Source organism: Aulonocara stuartgranti (genome assembly GCF_965226115.1).
Source record: "Aulonocara stuartgranti genome assembly, chromosome: 9".
In the NCBI taxonomy this organism is placed as follows: domain Eukaryota; kingdom Metazoa; phylum Chordata; class Actinopteri; order Cichliformes; family Cichlidae; genus Aulonocara; species Aulonocara stuartgranti.
This window is the reverse complement of record NC_138960.1, coordinates 29,535,012-29,555,276: the sequence shown is the minus strand read 5'-3', so window position 1 is coordinate 29,555,276 and position 20,265 is coordinate 29,535,012. Positions and strand designations below refer to the sequence as shown.

The window sequence follows — 20,265 nt, the reverse complement described above, 5'->3', positions numbered from 1 at the left end:
ACAAAAAGCCGATTCCTTTTCCTTAATTTCAGTTTCAGGCTGATTCCAGGTGAATGGCATCACAATGCGGCTTTGAAACACTGATTCAATACAGTTGTCTAAAAGATCTGCTTTTCTTTTCTTCTTTTGCTTTTTGCTTTTCTTGTCCTTGTCCTGAATGGAGAGACCGGAGAAGAGGAAAAGAGGGAGAGAAATGGAAAGGTCATGAGTGATGGATGCTTTGTGTGTGTCTGTCATTCCCAATTACTGAACTTTGCCTTTTAAAGCGTCGCTCAGATGCATTTCTCATTTCTGCCTTTCTGACTGATGAAGAGCAGACTCTGACTGGGGGCCACTGTGTGTTTAAAAAAAACTGCCTCACTAGTCATTCAGTATTTACTTCAGATACAATACACCGCAGCGGCCGCTCCTGCTCTGCAGCGTTCCTCCAACACAACTTTTTCTTCATTTGTATTCATTCTCCTGTTCCGTTTTCAAATGTATAGTTTCCCTGTGCTCAGGTCTGTTATGGCACGATGCAAAGAAAAATTAGATTACATATTTTGTTTTTAAAAAGAGAGAGAAAGAGAGAGAGAAGAAATGTTCAAAGCTGCAAAAATACATCACAGGGAAAAGACTCTTTGGAGGGAGGTTGCACTTTGATACTGGGCAGCGCAGATGAATAGAATACCCACACTCGGTGCACCCAGCCAGTCTCTTTTAAAGCTTATCGCAGTTATTAATCCCTGAGACAAAATGCTTCCGAACAACCACGAACTTTGGAACGCTCAGAAAATTACACTTTAGGGTTTTACTTGAAGGAGTAAACAGTTTTGAATAACCTTTTACAAACAGCCAGAAAAAACAAAATCACCAACAGGGCGCAGACTGTTAAACTTCGTTTCTATGCGATTTGCATTTATCCAAGATTTTTTCTCCCTTTTTTTAAGAGTAGAAAAACGTTCCGTATGCTCCCAGTTCCCATGGATCGGCTCCTCTCCTTTCTTTGTGGGCATTTTTCTTTTCAAAATATCTTCTTGATACAAATGTTTAAAAATGTTTCAACTGCCTATAGCCAGGAAAACACGGACTATACAGCCACCCTTTTGTAGTCTTCTGTGTTATTTTTAACAGGAAAGAAAGAGGAGAGGGACAGGTGCTATGGCAGGCAGCTAGATTAATCTCCTCTGTGCTCTGTCAGCCTCCTCGCAAAACTTTAAAAAGTGTCATGTTGGCTGTAATATCGTGACACTCTACAGACATAGGAAGAAGAGGTGGGAGAGAGGAAGGACGCGAGGAAACAGAGACTGAAGACAGAGGAGGAGGAATGAAGAAAGAAAAAACTGTTGAGCGAAAAATAATATATATATATGCCACACACAAAAACAACAGAATCCTCCAATACCTTCCTCCTGTGTGATTTTTTTTGTCCCCCACCTACAGACTATATTAAAATCATTCCCTGTTAATACATCTATTTTCTGCTCGTGAAAACCTCCCTATGTGTCACAATAAAGGTGGAGGTGGTTTGTGAGGTCGGCCTGAGGAGAGCTTTACGAGACAAGCTGCACTGATATATGGCTCGCGGAGACTCCATTAAAACCCTGGACCTGCGCCATTTGGGAAAATGGAGGTCACTCATTCTAGGGTCACGTGACATCTATAAAATCAAACTTTTTCTTACTATCTGGTCATATATCAACCCCCCCCCAACAGCCCCTTTTTTGCCTTTTTTCCCCCACTAATGCTTGAATCTTAAACAATAGGTCCAGGGTTGAGGATGATCGTTTTTCAAGAGGTAGAAGGCGAGGCTGCTGTGTGTGTGTGTGTGTGTGTGTGTGTGTGTGTGTGTGTGTGTGTGTGTGTGTGTGTATGCACTGGAGGGTTGGCAAAAGGGAACAGGGTGTGATGTTCAGTTTTTGATAAATGTACCATATCAGATCTGCAGAGGAGCATAAGTAGAACAATCTGCAGTTGGTAATCTCGGAAAGATGAGAACAGGTGTGCAAAGGAATGGTTGGGAGTCCTTTTTTTCCTACTCTGTCATCTCTCCTTTCCTCTCCTCCATCACTTTTTTTCTGGTGTTTTTTTCTATTCTCCGTGCTCAGCTTCTCGGTTTCTTCCCTCTCTGCAGGTTACCTAATTAAAGTGACTTCACGCTTTCTCCCTTACTCACCTATTATTGTCTCTGTCTCTTGCACTCTTTCTGACTTTCTGTTTTTCCCACTCTCATTCTTTGTTAGAATCTTAAACTTGTCTTAAACTTATCCCTTTTCCCTTTACTCCAGCTCCTGTCTCCCCTCATACTGTATACCCTTAAAAACCCAAGAAACATGTCATTTGCTATCTCTCCCTCGCTCTTCCTCTCTGGTTCCCCCCTTCCCTTATCTTCATGTCTCTTTAAGCCAGAGTGTGTGTCCTGTCTGTCTACGTGTGGCTCCCGGCTCCCTAGGGCAGCATTTCCAGGCTTCATTTGTTTGAGGGCTTTCTAATCTGGGGACTGGGACAACCTCAGTCCACCGTGCCCTCGTCAATCATCCTCGAAGAAGGAGCAGAGAAGAGGTGAAGAAGGAGTAGAGAGAAGCATGAAGACTGGAGGTGATGGCATGATTAGTTATCTGTCCTCGGTCTTGCCCACCCGCCCCATTGCCAGCGACTACAACTCCCTCCATCTTTCCCATCTCTCGCTTTCTCCCTCCTTCCACCTTTTCCCTGGCTTTCCCCTCACTGTCTCTCAATCTATCTTACCTCCTTATCTCGCTTTCCCTACTCCTCTCTCCTGCATCCTGAGCGCTAGCCTGTAGCGCCAGCAATCGCTCTGTCCGTCGGTCTATTTATCTGTCTGTCTGATTGTCTGACCTCAGCCCCGACGGTGGTCCCTTTTGTATCTCTGGACAAATGAGGATGACCTTTTATTGTAAAACAGACACCTATGGGGAGGGATGAAAGCGCCAGTGTTTAAATTAACAACAGAAAGAAGAGAGGGAGAGGGAGGCCATCTCAAACAGAGAGGGAGTTTGCAGAGATGGAGAGAGAGTGTAAAGTTTTTGAAGTTCTAATAATTATAGAACAGTGTTTGCGTCAAACTGGCATGGCCACTGTTCAATAATAAAGTCCCCTACCTGGCTGGCAGCTATTGATGAACAGTGGTGGAACAGTGAGGAGCGGACCTCTTGAACGTGCCCCGGACCCATCAGTATGGGTGCATGAATTATAAATGGCATTGACAGTGGAGGCCATAAGAGTAGACAGAGTATTATTGCACATGAAGGTCCATTCTGATTTTGATTATTTTTATTCCAGGGGGCTCACAAAAGGCCAGGAGACCGTTGGTGAATATTCTAAAAGGGCACGGGGCTGAGATGGGCTTGATGGCAGGCTTTGATTTCTGGCTAATAGCCACTTCAAACAGGCCGGGATGGCTCGGAGACAGGGGAGGAGGATGACACCGGGGCTAAAGGACAGAAGGACATGGGACGCACACAAAGGAAGGCCACACAAACCGCATTCACGGAAGACATGTTGCGTTTTACAGCTTCAACATTTAGCTGACATTCGTATGGTCCAGCTGGACAAATACAACGGTTCACGCGCGTGTCTAAAAGCCAAATACACTTATTTAAAGTCATGAAATATGAATCTACAGTAAAAGCAAGTGCTTTTGGTTGCAACAAAGAAGTAACAGTTTATTTTTGTTTTAGCAATCCACACACAGAGATCTTTTTTCATGGCAACATGACACCAAGCTGTGCACTATACTTCTTCAGTTCTGTTCTCCAAGTTGGCAGATTTCATCAGTCAGAGTATGGACGCACCTAAATGAATACAGGGTAAAATGTAATATCTAAAACCAGAAGCAAGTATTCTTCTGAAAGTGTGCAAAATGACCCTTTATATATAATCCATTTCAAAGTTTACAACTCAAGTCTTCAGAAACCTTCTTTTCCCTTTTTTACAAACACACACACAAGATCACATCATGAGCATGGAATCATTTGGCTGCTTGTGTGACCTGCACGACTAAAATAAAGGCCTCTGGGTAGTGAGACAAAGCCTGGACTATAGGGTGCACTCAATATGGCAAAATGAAGGTAATCCACTGCAACAAACACACAATATAAATCTTCCTTAAGGTCCAATTCCACCCCCTCTTCATCATAACTGCCTCTTATTCATTAAGCACACAGAAACACACCAATTTATACTCTTATCACACACACATACACACCAACCGGGACTGCCACACGACCGAGAGAGCTTCCACGCCACAGTCACACCCTCTCTCTTTTTTAATTGCAAAGAATGGGCCTTGGTAGGTCACACAAAACAAATCAATAGCTCTAAAAGAAATATTCAAATGTGACCTAGAAAACAGAGCTCGTGCTCCCATTTTATCATTGATTTTTGATGCAAGGCGATTTAGTTTTGCGAGATTATTTTTTTATTAGTATTATTTTTCTTCTTTCTTTTTTTTCCCCAGCACATAAATATTTACTCCAAAGATAAAGCACAAGTGCGGGAGAATGAATATTGAATTTGGAGGTAAGCATGTGTGTATGATCCAATATCCATCCAAAGAGAGGCTGTACATTGTCTCAGTCAGAAAGGCAATATAAATATAAGCATATTTGTTAGAGCCAGGGTCAATACCATAAGGTGGATATGGTTTGTGCCTCTGAGGCTGCTTAGCGAGATAGTTTGAAATCAATGGTGTGTCTGGCACCCAGCTCATTGTCTGATTATGGTTTTGTTTCTCACAGCTACCAGATTAATGTAGTTTTTCTGATTCAATCAAGGAAGAATCTCATGTCTTACTTTTTTAACACTAAAACTTTTAAAGCAAGCTTCTCAATATTTCATTAAAAAAAATAAAGACGTTTGCTGTGTATGCGGGCTATTTATTTATTTTTGCTTCACAGATGAGCCGTCACACATTTTCACCTGAGAGCTGCCCAGTACAGCACGGTCTTCATCTGGGACAGGTTTCACGAGAGCAACTGGGAACTGAGAGCTCACCTGGGGGTTAAAACTAGCAGCTTTACCAGTTGGCTGGTTCTTCAACCTCTACATTCATTCATTTAAAGCATTACCCCAAACTGTGATGGTTTTCGGAAGGTTTTGAAGTAGGCATACAGATTAGTTTCTCTATTTTGACAAAGCTGCAAACTCAGCTGTTTGTGATGGGGTTTTTACTCTTACCTGGTCTTTGCAGGTCTCTTTTCTCATATGTTCTGGACTCATCTTTATGTGTGTGCATATTAGTGTGTGTGTGTTAGGTTAGGTTCAGGTATGTGTGCATGTGTGGGGGTTTTTTTGTTGGGTTTTTTTTGTGAGTTAGGAGATGAAGAGGATATAAGCCTGGATTAAGTTCAGAGGATGATTTTTATCCTTGCAGGGGGTCTCTAAACGCTAAGAGACTGATGCAAGGTGACCCTGTCTGGACACACACACACACACACGGGCCTTTAAAGGAAACATGCAATCATCATGCACTTACCAATGAACACATCCATGCACAAACACATAAACTCATCCTTGCAAAAGGCAAGACGCATGGGAGAAAAGAGTCTAAGAAGGAACATGCAATCATCATGTGCACACACACACGCACGCACGGAGGGCACACATGCACAAACATACAGGTGTGTCATGATCCACAAATAGGGATTATATAGTGCTGATGTTAGAAGTGAAATAAAGAAGGCTCTGCCAAAGCTTACTCTTCATTGTCACGCCGATAACACTATCAGTATTGACAGCGGATAGAATCGCGCCTTCAATAACTTCCACTTCCTTTTTTTAAAATTCCTTTTTTTGTGTTTTCTATTTGAGCGTCCCACTTTTATATGTCTATTAAAGTTGCACTGATTGCGCGAGTGAATGACCTACTGTGTACTCAGCACAGAATAAACATGGAAGCTCAGTTAATTCAGCTCACTTGCACTTCCAGCAGTTTTTCCACCTTTGCCCTCATGTTCAGAAGCAAAGGGAGAAACAAAGGGAAATATGTCACCCTGTCATTTTATCATTTCATTTCCCAAATGAGCGTCAACAGCGTTTCACGGAAAGCTGATTGTGACGGGATTTCTCTTTGTTCTCCGTCATTAGCGCTTAAGATAAGCAACAAACATGCAACCTGGATCTTGCCTCGCTTATATCTCCTAGTCCACCTCCTTTTCTCTGACTTCCTCCTTTTTCCAGCCCTGTGTCCACATCTGAAGCGCTGATCAGATTTGGCCGTTGGAAATGAGATTTCGAGGGCTAAGCATGACCTTTGCTTACTCTGTCTTGCTGTGTCTTTCTGTCTGTCTTGTGACATTTCTGCCGTATGCGCAAACAGGTGCAGACACCCGTGTTCGCATGTACACAGCGTGTTCCTTTGTGACGCATCAACACACTTTTATTAAGAATGAAAACAGCGCAGGAACAGAACAATAAGAGAAACAAAGATGACAGAATGTGGATAAAACAGGCAACATAGTGCAAACTGGGTGTTTGCCTTTACGAGACTGGGGCCTTTGGGTCTTGACTTGGTCTTTGAGGTGGAAGTGTGGGTGTTAGCTCTGATCTAAAGAGCAGGTACAAACTCTGTTTATGTACTATGCTTACATATATTGTAAAACAACACGCTCTGTGGGAACTAAGTCACTTCTTTTTGTCAAGAGAAACTCAGCTCAGTGTGAGGCTGTGGCTAGTTTACTGTGTACGGTGTGTTAGTGGTGGGGAGCACCTGCACCTGCATGGGTTTTCCTCTGAAACTTCTCCAGCAGTCCAAAGATGTGTGTGTTTCTAAAGTGGCCATAGCTGTAGATGTAAGCTATTTAAACCAAAAGAAATAATGCTTAGAATTCAACACAGGAGTGAACTAACCAGTAGAAAAGCTGTACACTCCAAAGCACTTTGTTCTTTAGGATGATCCTGTTGTCTTTCTGCTTCTGCCTCCATCGTCTGTCCAATTTAGCCCCTTATCTGTAGACAGCATACCCACCCTGACAGTCCTTCCAATGGTCTTTAGGGTAAACCAGTGTCGCATTTAAGTATCCAAAAAGTCAACCTTAACATTTAAAGAAGCTGTCATGTGGTGCAGATGATTACTACTTCATATGATACCATGATCTGCCACTTAAAAAGAATATGATACAGTAGGTATTAAATGGTGGCTTGCCCCCATATTTTTTCCCTTTAGCAGCGACATGAAGGGAAATTTAATAATGAATTCACTGTTTTCTGTGGCCACTTGCCCTTTTGCCTCCATGTCGCATTGTGTTTCGCCTTTCCCCCCCTAACCTGTCCCTTTGTGTTCTTTTATCTGCTCAGCTGTAAACATAAAAGAATCTGTATCCCACTCCAGCTGTGCTGCTTCACCTTGAAGAAGAACAGCCCCCCACCTCTCCTTCCTTATACAGATCATTTCAAACAAGTATTTCATTCAGGGATGGTAATCAGACAGTCCGTTTCACTCACACACACACACACACACACACACACACACACACACACACACACACACACACACACACACACACACACACACACAAAGTAATGGCAGTAAGTGATTAGGTTCACAGATGAGGGATCATTTTTGTCCATTTTCTGGGAAACAGTGATTGCTCCCAGCATTCATTAACAAATCGCAGAGGTCAAATGATTCAGAGGCAGCAGCCGCTCTTTTAAAAGCCCCTTACACAGTCCAAGATGACTAAAATGACACTGCAGATTAACAGACATGCCGCTAAACTAGTCCAACAGATGAAAAGGACGCAGTGTTACTGCCTCCTCAGTGTGTCTTGGTAGTTTACGGAAATGTGGAAAACGGCAAAACTATACGTCGTTGTTAATTGTCAACATGAAATAGCTGCATTTTTAGGAAGGGGGTAAAAAAATAGCCGTTTGTTGTGCTGGAGCTGCAGAGAACACATCGCACAAAAGGCTGTGCAAATGTATCATTGAAATGTGTAATCCCCGAGCAGCCGGGGAGCTGTGTGTGATGGAGAGAGCCGGGCTTCATCATAGCCTCCACGGGAGGCTGGAGGAGTCCAGAGTGAGAGAGGCAGACAGAGATGGAGCAAGAGGAGGAGGGGTGGAGGAGAGACACCATACTGACAGTATGAATGATACATCATATGATTGTCTTGGACAGAGCTGTTCTCTCTGAGTGCCTATACTGCACTCTCCAACTGTCCTCCATTTCACAAGCCCTGTTGCACTGATTTATTACACTCAACAAAACTGCTATAGACTCGACTCTGTGTTGCCCATAAGTTTTCAAACTTTCTCACCGGGAGATATTCCTGGAATATTTATATTTTTTGCTACGCTGTACAGCTTTGTTTTTGTCTTGCTCATGGTGATGGACAATCAACCACGAGCAAGCCTGTGAAGTTTTAAATATCAACGGTGATCCTGTTTATTAATCATTCCTTCGACTCCATCACCGTGTAATGTTCACGGCTCTTACTTAAGTGCTTTTGATTTTGTGATTGAATTTTTGTATGTGCCTGCCACTGGACAGATCGATAGAAAAAAACAAAACAAATGCAGATGGCAAATTAATTTTGGTTTCGTGTACTATCGAACTGTCAATAACGCTCAATAGTCTTTGAGCTGTGGTGTCTTCCGTTTCCTCAACAAGCAAAGGGGCCGGAGTAAACACGTGTCATCATTCGGATAACAGGAATGGCGTGTTTGCGGGATGTAGGTTACATTTCAGAAGTTTGAAAGGCCAGCGAAAGCTACCATCTGTAAATTATTGAAGACGTAAGGGATAGGAAGGAGAATATGAGTGAGTAGCATTTAGAGTTCAGGAGAGGGAGAGAGACGCGGCCAGCTCGCGTTGCAGTTCTGTGTATGACTACGATGGGAAATCCATACACCCTAACCTTTCTTTGTCTGTAGTTTTATTGAAATTGAGCGGTCAGGGGGACAGTTCCATCAGAACGATGTCGAGCGGATTCAGCCACTTCTGATTCCCGACCTGCTTTATTCTTCAACCTACAAAAAGTCTGTTTGCATCATACGTGGATGACGAAGACTCATAATAGGTGAAATTCTCCTTCCCAGTTCTCACGCACAGCCTCTTTTACAGTTGCTGGAAACCCACTCTCCTGATAACAAGTGTTTTTGTGCAACTAGTATGCCAGAAAGCCGGCCTTTTATTAAATCTTTACTTTAACAAAATCCTTTTTGTTGCCTTCCTGATGGTATTTTTAAACTTAACACAGTCTGCATATTGAAATGTTGCACGGTATGACCACAGGTTCTCAGAAAACTTATGGGGTTACATTTTCTTTGGACGAAAAAAAGATTTGAATTTTCACTGCCGTTTCACACACCATTTTCTAAATTTGCCAATTTGCCATAAATACAGACAATCATCAGAAATGACAACATATAGAATTGCAAAAAGGGATTAGGTATAAGCATCTCCCATATCTCCACTAGCCACCCCGTTGAGGGAGGGCAGGTTGGCAAATAGGTTTTTCCCATTTCAGACACCACAATGTCACTCCATCTCATTGCGGCATCCATTACGTGCTACCTTGGGAATGGGGAGAGGTCCATGCTGAGAATCAGGGCAGAAAATGGCCGCCCGCTAGGTGGGGTAAAATGGCCAGCGTTATTATTCTGACTCCCCCCAGGGGGAATTGGCCTGAATATAGATATGCAACATTATAAAACCAGGTTATTATCTGGGTGCACAGTAACGGCCTCTTGCCTATCTCTACCCATTGACGCACACGCGCGCACACTGGCAAACACACATGCGCACATGGCCTGCACACATATTATGAAATCCATGAAATGTAGCATACTGCGATGATTGTACCCTCTCTGGTGATTGAGGGATGTTTACCATTCCTGTTTTTTTTCTGTTTTCATCATGTGTCATTGTTTTTGCCATTATTCTCTTTCTTCTTTCATTTACAGAAAATTAGCATCAAGCCATCTCTGTTTTCTCTCTGCCTCTCCCTCCACCGCCACCCCCTCTGTGTACATAATGTCATTTTACGGTGCAATGATATTTCCGATTTCAGTAATGTAGACGGCCGCTTCATATCAGTGAGCATTATTCACTTATGGGCTCCTTGATTTAAAAACATATTTTTTCCTTGGTAATAAAATTATTATTTGAGTCAGTATCTCTCTGTTGTTTGTGTGCATGTCTGTGTGTGTAGCGCAGGAATCATGGACAGGTTTTGCAGATTATGCATGTTGAGCCATGCTTAAGTGATCCCTGCCACAATGATCAAGCACTTTTCACAAAGACGCACATGGACAAATGGACATTTAATGTTATCTCTACATGCAGCACAGGATTGACACAAGCAATTTAAATTAGATGTAAAGCTCCTGGCCAACCCCCCCTGTGTGTGTGTGTGTGTGTGTGTCTATATATATATATATATATATATATATATATATATATATATATATATATATATATATATATATATATATATATATATATATATATATATATATATATATATATATATATATATGTATGTATGTATATGTGTGTGTGTGTGTATGTCAGTCATCTTCTTTCTATTAATGTTCTTATCTTTCTCTCCTCTGTTTCTTCCTTTCTCAGTTCTGTCTGTTCTCTCCTTCTTGTTCTAAATTTCCCCCTTTCTGTCGATCCCCACCGATTATGCCTCCCTTCCCTAGTTTTGCCCTTACCTACTGATGTTTTTCATACGATTTAATAGCTCGCTCTCTTCCTCCACCTCTCTCTATCTGTCTATCTGCCTTCTCCAGGTCCACTCTAATTCCCTCCTTTATTCATGAACCTAACCCTGCTGTGTTGTGTCGGTGTGCACGTGTGTGTATTTGGGTGTGTATGCCGCACGAGAGGAGAGGCAGACAGTAAATAGGAATATGAATCTTTAAGGGCCTGCTGCTACAGTGGCTGAAATGACTTTTCAGAGCCGTGGTGATTTTCCAAGAAGGATGCTGATGAGGGGATTGCAGGAGATGTGTAAGTGTGAGTGCCCGTATCAACCATCTTTTTAATTATTCCCACCTTTTTCAACCTCAGAGCATTTGTTTAGTGCTTTGTATTTTTTAAATGTTTCTTAGTCCAATAATAAAGCAAGATTCATAAAACTATTACATATATTTCACTTAACTCTGCGAGTAAGATTGCATTTTTATTAAGTCTGATGAGATGTTTACTCACCTGGTATTCTCTATATCAATTCATCATCAATCAGAGCAAGTTTTAAAACCCTGCTCTTTGTTTTTCAAATCTTAGTTTACAAGCAACCAGCCCCCCTGTGGCAATATAGACAGAGTGCGGGGCCTAAATGACTTTTTGAGCACCAAAGCCATGTGTCTTGAGCCCAAAGTGTCAAGTTGATTACTCACTGCTGACCACGATGAGTCAGCAATAATTCATTAGTGGCTCGAGAGCACGGTTGGGATTGCAGCTGGGGGTCGGGGTTAGGGCCAAAGGTCAGGTGGGAAGGTGCTGCACAGTGAATTAAAATTAGCGGCTAGTCTCAGAGTGTGAGCTATCAAAATATTTGACATTTGGCGGAATTCAGCCGGGACATTCGATTTGAAATGTCAAAAGAGAAAGCAAAACACTCGTCCAAAAAGATTTAGATAACAAGTAAACAGAACAAAATCGAGAACCGGTGAAACCTTGCGTGAAAAGATTGTTGTTTATTTATTAGCCACGGAAATATTTGTATTTCAATGTGATCTAGCCCAATGCCAACTTTTCCCTCCCAAACATACCCCTATCCTCTTTTTAAGTTAAAAACATACTGTGAATATTAAAATAAAATTTTATAAGGATATCTAATTTGCCTCATACACCTAACCCGGTCGTTGCGATTGGATCTTCTTCCTCGTGATGAATTTGCACTTCTATGCTACGGTATATTACCTCATCTCATGTGTTAATGCTATTTCATTCTCCTTGCATGAAAGTCGCCAAAACTAGATGTTCTTCACTTTTAGAATTCACTTGCTTCCAAAAGGCTCATTGCAAGTTTGCCTTATAGGCTACAACTGTTTTAACATTAGATTAGATTTAGCTCTAGATGGAAACCCTAGAAAGGCCATTGAGTGACATGTTCCTGTTTCATAAGCTAATCAAACCCGACAACCCCATCAAAAAGGTCCAAGTGACTGCTGACAGCTTCTAAAAAAATTTTTGACTGTGTTTGTGTGTGAGAATGTATTTATTTGTATCATGAGTGTGCACTGACGACTGTGTGTGGATGTACCTGCTAGAGTGTGCCTGCAACTCTTGGCTGTCTGTCACCGGCCTCCATCACATTACCATAGAGCCATGACATCTCTGGCAGCCTTCTGAAGCCTCAAATCTGATAAAAACAGAGATAAATCTGCTCTCTGATCTTCCTGATGAATATGATAAGACCTGCTCCAGGTTAATGGACCTTGACACCTATCAGGGCCCCGAGAACCACTGATCCCAGATCAGAGGTGGAAGAGACAGCGGAGGTGGAGTAAGAGGGAGTAAGACCCAGGGGGGTTTATCGGAAGCTGCCCTAGAGAGGTGCTTCCAGGCTGGGCTTGGATGACAGCCACGGCTGGGTGACGGTCCAAAGCTCCATGCAAATCCCCCACCCTCCCTCATTCTCATTCACCCTCAGACCTACCCACTCACACGCACAACTTTCGGTTTCGCGTTTCCTGTTTTGACTTCTCCCGTCCTGTCTCCTTTCTCTTCCCTTCTCTCTCTCCCGTAGACTCTCCTTCTATTTCTGTTTTCTTTCACATACACTAACACACAGGGATCTCAGGGATATACAGGGGTGTGGTAAAGCTAGTGATGGGGCTCTGCTTTGATGCCCGGTGGGAGATTACAGGGCCAAGAAGCAGAGATAAAAGTACAACCAAAACACAGGTATCTGCTCTTGCTTATGCCTTACAAACACATTCACGCAAACACACATCCATAACACGTGTTCAGAGTAGACCGAGCATGCTCACACACACAAACACACACCTACATACACACTAACATCTAATGGCTAGTCAGTGACACTGAGGTCTTAGCCCCTGTCTGCCAGTCCTCATTTGTTTCCCAGCCCCTCCTATGTGTGTATAGCAGTAGCACTTGCTACTGGGTGTCTTGTTACTCCTCAGAAGGTCTATTGATTTAACTCTTGCCACAATCTATAACACTATTGTCTTGCCTTAAGTGTCTCATCTGTACAATTCACTGGCAGGAGTCTATACATCAAAAAAAAAAAACCCACCTGCTTAAGGATATTGGTATTCTGCAACATGCTGGGAATACTTTTTTTTCTCAGTGAATTTCACATTTCTTGCACACTCAACCTTACTTTTTTAAAAAGTGAAGATGCTTGCAGCTAGGCATAAAACAAGCTAGTACACGTTTATTTTTACTACTGTTGTGTTTATAAAGTCAATATTTTATTTCACAATATCATACAGCGGTATTGTAGAGCAGAACTTATATTTTAGATTTTTCCATCAATTGGGACACGCATGGAATATTTATCTTTGTTTTGACACTTCTCAAAAAAGAAAAAAAAAGAAGCATCGCTTGTTGAAATATACAGGTATGTGGATGCAACGTATTCTCATTTCTGGGGAGTCAAATACTACCATAGTGTCCCAAAGAGATATGCACAAGATATACTTAGACACCTATTCCAACAGAGCACCAAAGTCTGCACGAGGAGGCCGACTGTTTGGCGTCGGTCTAAATCAGATGTCTGCTAAACAAGAGACTTCTGTTTGTATCCCATCTGGCAGCTTTTGCTTTAATTTGTTGTTTGTTGAGGCCCTAAAACTTGGTGGGATTTACCATATGATCATAGTTTTCATATGAATACATTCATTCACAACATTCAGACGTGATGTCAACCAAGTATACATTAGGTTTGAGACTCGGCTTGTTGATCTGTTTGTCTAAAAACTTGGATTTTGTCCTCAAAAGGTTTTTCGGTATTTTGATGCCTCTGTTTTTGTTTAAAACTTAAATACTCACATTCATATCAACGCAGGTCTGAGAATACAGATACCGTATGCGTGTTTCAGCGCTTCTACTCAGATCTTTTGATCCTTTTTGCCCATCAGATCCAATACATTTGAAATCAACAAATCACCTCAGTATAAAAAGGCAATCACCTTTTCTGGTATTTGAGAAATGCTTTCTTACAAGCAGCCTACACAGTCAGATGTCTGTTCTGTGCTGCATTTATACCTTTGTGAAGCAAGAGAAATAGAAACTATAAAAAATATGAGTAGTTACATTGCTATTCAGTTGAGCTAAATGCAATATTTTACAAGCTTTATCCTACAGTGCACAAATTCCAAGGTTACCTTTCAGAATCTGGAAAGATCTTACCATTGATTACCTTTAAGTGGCACCTCAATACAAATCGTTAACAAGGGACTTTGGCCTCTCCCATGCAGTAATAATTGATCTAGTAAGCTGTATGTTTAAAAAAAAAAGGATGAGTGGCTGGGCAGGTGAATAGCACTAAAGATGAATAGCAGAATTCCATGATGTTGTTTCTTTACCTTTGAAGGTATACAAGTTTCTTCAAAGATTTACACTTAATTGGAAATTTTCATGGTGTTGAAAGGGTCATTCAACTCCATGATATACTCAGGAAAAAATAGCTCTTGAAACGCATCTTTAAAGTCCTGCTAGTGTATAGCAAGTGAAACTGAAAGTAAATAACTGATATTGACTAACAAACCTGGTTTTGGATGGATGGAAACTTTAACTGGAAAAAGTGAAATAAAAGGGGCTTGAAAAAAAGATTAAATGGTGCTCTTTGAATCTTCTGTTTGGACGTATACAGCTAGCGAGGATGGTTGTGTCGCATATGACTGAGCTGTCAGAAAACTAGCTTTTAAACATTTGGAGATGGTCTTGTTTGTACTTAGTTCACAAGGTCTTTCCTCTGCTCTGTTTTTCTCACAGAAGGAAGCCCGGTGAAAAAGATAGCAGAGGAGAGGAGAGAAATGGGGGGAAATGGGGAAGGAAACTCTGATTTGTGTGTTAATGTCCACATCTGTAAGACTGCTAACACATCTGGGAAATTAAAAAAAAAACACCTCTACTGCTAGACTGTAGCTAAACTAAACACTGTTTTACTGGAAAGCAATGTTTCATACATATGTGGCTTGAACCTGCAACTATAACCATACTGCTCTTATAAAATCCCAACTTGAACAACAGTACACTGGTTGAGATTTGTGAATCCACTTGAATTACTGTATTCTAATTATTTTTTTATATATATTTTTTTCTTTATTCTCCATTTATACAATATTTAAATTATCTAAATTAGCCAATAGATTTTAACATTTTAATACTTTTGCTTGTGTCTACCTGTGAGTCTGCCTATATGCCATCAGGTTAAGAACCTGAAGTCAAAGAGATGTGGTTGTCACGGTGAGGGCCTCTGTGACCATGGAGACATCAGCAGTGTAATCTGTGGGAGGCACATGTACTTCATCCTAGTTACTGTCGTCAGGCTTTGCAGGATATGGCACAGGCCCAGCAGGCCGCGGGGGTAGTGATTATGGTGGGTCTATGGTGAAGATGCCGTTACACTGTGGAATAATCAGACGCGTTCATTATGAACGTCTTTACATGATGCCTTGTAAACAAGCTGCAGTGAAATTACAGTAATATCTATCTATCTATCTGTCTGATGCATACATGTTTACAGGTAATTTATTTAGTGTTTGCATTGCTCCAGAATATTCACACTGGGAATCAAATGCTGTTGTTGTTTGCGGTGGAGGCATGAATAAAAAGACGGGGGCGATTTACCGAGGCAAAATAATGTGACACTGACGCCTTTTACTCTGGAGTTCCATTGCCCTAAAATGAGACTGGTCAGATGGGGAGTGATAGCTTTCCACGAAGGTATTATATGGTCGCTACCTACCTGCACGCTTCCCTCAGCTTCTCTTGCGCTCTGTCTCACTCATGCCTCATTTTTAGCCTCACCCCAGCGTCCAAATACTAAAACCAGCCATTTTGGATTCGCGTTGCCGTCATTCCATTATGACAGAGGCATGCAAACTTGCACCCACATGTGCAAGATTACAAATAAAGTAATGTACGCATATGTCCACCACATGTGATCTTGTTTCAAAATGATAAAAAAAAAATTCATGCAAAACAATGTGAAATGATCCAAAGATATTGTAGCTACTACATGCTGACAGGTTCTGTTTCAGCACAGCTAGAGGGGAACATGGCCTGGTGAATCCTCAGATTACAGCTGTGGTGGCCTAAGTGGGCTGATGTCTTACATAAAAAAAATACACATGGGTACACCTTATAAATATTTTTTGACTAGGCGCCACAACTGAAATAGATACCTAATTTAACAGGTGCTCACCATCCAAATTATTTTCTGCACTCTGTCATTGCATGGTGTATTAATGGCCTTGCTGTCCTTGAAACACGCCAGTATTTCTTTTATTCTTCTTTGAGCCTTCAATACATATCACACGGCATTTTACATTCCTGCGCTTTTTTCATTAGAGTTACTTTATTTATCGTCTCTTTTTTGTCTCTGAATAGGCAGCACAATGAGGCAAACTTTTAATGCTGAAAGCCCTGTTGAATGTAGGAAACAGGTAGCATTGCACATAAAGGGAACCTGATCCTTGATGATGGCTGTGTTAAGATGGCAGAGAATCTGTCCTTCAGCTTTGAGATGCCTCCCTTCTCACGTGTGGCTGTTTCTATAAATATTTCCGGCATTTGTATATATTTTTACACACATTTACATGAGAATAAATCATGCGTGGAAATTTCTTAGTAAAGACAAAAAGAGCGAGCAACAACAAGTGGAATGTGGAGGACTGAACATCTGTGTGTATTTGATACTATGTGTAATAACCACACAAAAGAGAAGGACAGTAGCCTATGTTAGAAACACCTTTATTCACATATCTTCACGTATCTGTGTCAGAGCGTGCACGTGTTCAAAGACAGGAGTAAAAAGCAGGGAGAGAAGGGAAACAATAAAAGCCAGGGATCAAGAGAGGGAAAGGATTTGTGGATGGTGTGTACACAGTAAATATTTTCATCCATTCCAGCTCAGGCTACATACCTGCAGAGGAAACAAAAAAAGGAGGGGAAATAGGAAGGACAAAGGTGAAGAGAAAAGAAAAAAACAATCACAGGGGCTAATATTTCTTCATTTAAAAAAACATTAAAAAGTTAAAGATTGTATTTCTCTGACACAAAACATTCAAAAAAATTAAATGAATTCCCCAGAAACAACAATGCAGCAATTTAAGCATCAGAGGCCTTGATTACCATGACACCTTCACTGATGACAGTGAAAGTTTAAACATCCCGGAACAGGAATGGGGAAAAATGAGCAAAAGGTGAGTTAGACACGACAGCATTCAGTCAAAAACAAAACATCGCTGACACACACGAGCAAACAATACAGTGCACGCTGCCGTTTCATTCCGTGCCCCTGCCTTCCCTCTTGCTTGCATCCAATTTACTCACTTTCTTTCGGTTTTGTGAGACATTTTCCTGCCGCTACAAAGCCGACGTCATGTTCACAGCTTTTCTACATAAGTGTTTCATGTCACTCCTTTTCCTCTAAAACACACTTGCCTATTCCTTGTGTTCCTGGTCTTATATTTGGGTTTGAGAGTGGATAGGTAACATTAAAGAGCTATCACTTTCTCTCTCTGTCATTCCCTTCCTTCATACACCATTTGATCTGAAGCCAGATATGGCTTTTGAGATGTAGACATGGACACACACACACACACACACGCACGAGCGTGCATGGATGCAAACACTTGCACTAGTGCAGGCAATTTGCACACACGCTGACTGACAGATAAACAATTTCCAGAGAACGCACGTGCACACACTCTCAAACACGTGCATGAACACACCTTTATTTTGCAAGGCTTTTTTGTGTATTTCCTCCTAGCCAAACATCAAAAGGCGAATACCATTTCACATCACACAAACATCAGTATTACAATCCTCGGTGCTCCGCAGTGTCATTTTCAAATACCCCACCCTTGACAACTTGTGGAATAGGTTGAAGGAACGGAGCATTCAAACAAACAGGCATAAATACACAACAAATACCACCTACAGCCAATAAAATATGCATGGTAGAGGACGAGCACTTTTAAAGAGACTACTGTCAGAATTAATAACATGCAACAAAAAGACAGTAGCAGTGGCTGTTTTCCACAGGTGTGTGTGTGTCTGTGGATCTTCATATTGTATTCTTTCCAATGTTCTGTTTTTGTGCGCTGCTTCTGAGCCCAGCCATAACTCAACAGCGTGATGTCAAATGCATGAGAATCAATTTTCTAAAATACGTTGAAACAGTTTAGAGTGTAAAACATTAATCACTTCCAAAAAAATAAATAAAAATTGAGCAAAACTTCGGGACTCAGCTCAGCTCTCTGAGTTTAAAGTACAAAATGTTCCAAAAGTCAAAATTAATGCAGTCAGATTTTTAGGAGTGTTACGCCATGATATATTAGATCCCAATAACTCATCTTTTCCTTTACTGCTGCCTTTGTTCACTCTCTTTCTGATCTGTAATTGAAAAAGCATTCCATTTTTATTTTTCTCCTCTATCCAAAGGCTAAATCCAAAACACCAGCCAAGAGGTTAGCCTGGTCACCTGGCACCCACAGGCACTCTCTCTCTCTCTCCCTCTCTCTTTTTCTATTTCACACACATGGACATGTGCGTGCACACACACACACACACACACACACACACACACACACACACACACACACACACACACACACACACCTGACTGCTGTGCTTCAATAAACTGTAAATTCCTCCTCTGCGCCCACCGTACCCAAGCTAACCCTTTAAAAGTCACCCGCCTCCACCTTGTAATGCATGGACACACACCCACAGACACGAACATACATACTTACCCACAGTTACACACAACAGACAAGCCCAAACACACAAAAAAACAATGTGGCTTAGTGGATGGTATCAAATTTAGTGGCCACGGGGATCTGACTGGGGTCATAAATCTATATCTAACATGTGAGAAAATCTCTACATGAATATCTGGAGAGACACAGAGGGAGAGGGGAGATGGAGAGTCAGACAACGGGATACAGATGGAGAGAGACAAAGGGGGGAGAAAAGGCAGAAAGCAAAGTAAGAGTCTTGTAGACCGAAGGAGAGCCACAGACAAACAGCATCAAGAGGAGACAGGAGGCTGAGCGAGGTATAGAAAGAAATAAACAAACACATGCAAGACGACGGAAAAACTGAGTGGGAGAGTGGGCGACAAAGCACGGCGGAGGAGAGGAGGAATAAGTAAGGGAGATAAAGATAAACCGGCAGAGGTAGAAATAGAAAGATAGACGGAGCAAGAGAGTCACAGATGGAGACTGTGACAGTGAGAGATATATGGGCGGAGAGACAAAGCGAGCAAGAGAAGGAGGGCAGAGAGAGAAAGCTCGAGACAGACAGACAGACAGAGAGCGAGAGAGATACATGACCCCTCTCGCTCTAACAATGGCTCTTCATGTGGTGCCCAGCTTAGCAGGCGAGCCGTTGGAATCAGGAATGTGGAATGTGGGATTTCAGGCTTGGAAGTGATAGCTACTGTCTGTGTGTAATATTTAGGGCCGACACAGGGAGCCTCTGGCATGCCATGAAACACATGGACGCTGCTGCTTTTTCTGCTGCAAGTCAATTTATGTGTCCTGCATGTGCTTTTATGGGGGGAAAGTACAGAAACACACTCATGTAGTTATATGTACAGTATGCAAAATATGATACACGTTTAACAAAAATTACTGCGCTTTACTTAGACTGAAATATCTTCATTTTTATTATATTTCTGTCAATTTGATAATACTGTACTTCCTGGGATTCTAGATAGAAAAATATCTGTTTAAGTAAAAGTTTCAATGCCAAATATGTAAAAATAATAAAACACTCATTTCAATTTGCTTCAGGTAAAAACAAATATTATTCCTGTTTTTATATTAAAGATGTTAAAAAACTGTAAAAAATAATTTTTTCCATTTAATCTTGTGATATGTAAATATATCATAGGTATATTATTACATTAAAATTACTGATCAGTTGCTGTAGAATTCATTTAAATGTAGTTAGACAATTTATTTAATATAGAATTTAACATTTAAAAATATACAAAATCTTTGTACATACCAAACCACTTACCAATGTATTTATTTTTATCATAAATTTTGAAAATATTAATTAGTGTGACGTGAAATATTTGTAGTGGACTGAATTAAACAATT

General features: G+C 41.3%; 1 protein-coding gene across 1 annotated transcript in view; it reads left to right on the top strand.

Moving 5' to 3' along the window:
• zfhx4 (zinc finger homeobox 4) overlaps window positions 1-20,265 on the top strand; it is a 172,199-nt gene that overhangs the window by 34,768 nt on the left and 117,166 nt on the right. The gene's annotated exons all lie outside the window — the stretch shown is intronic.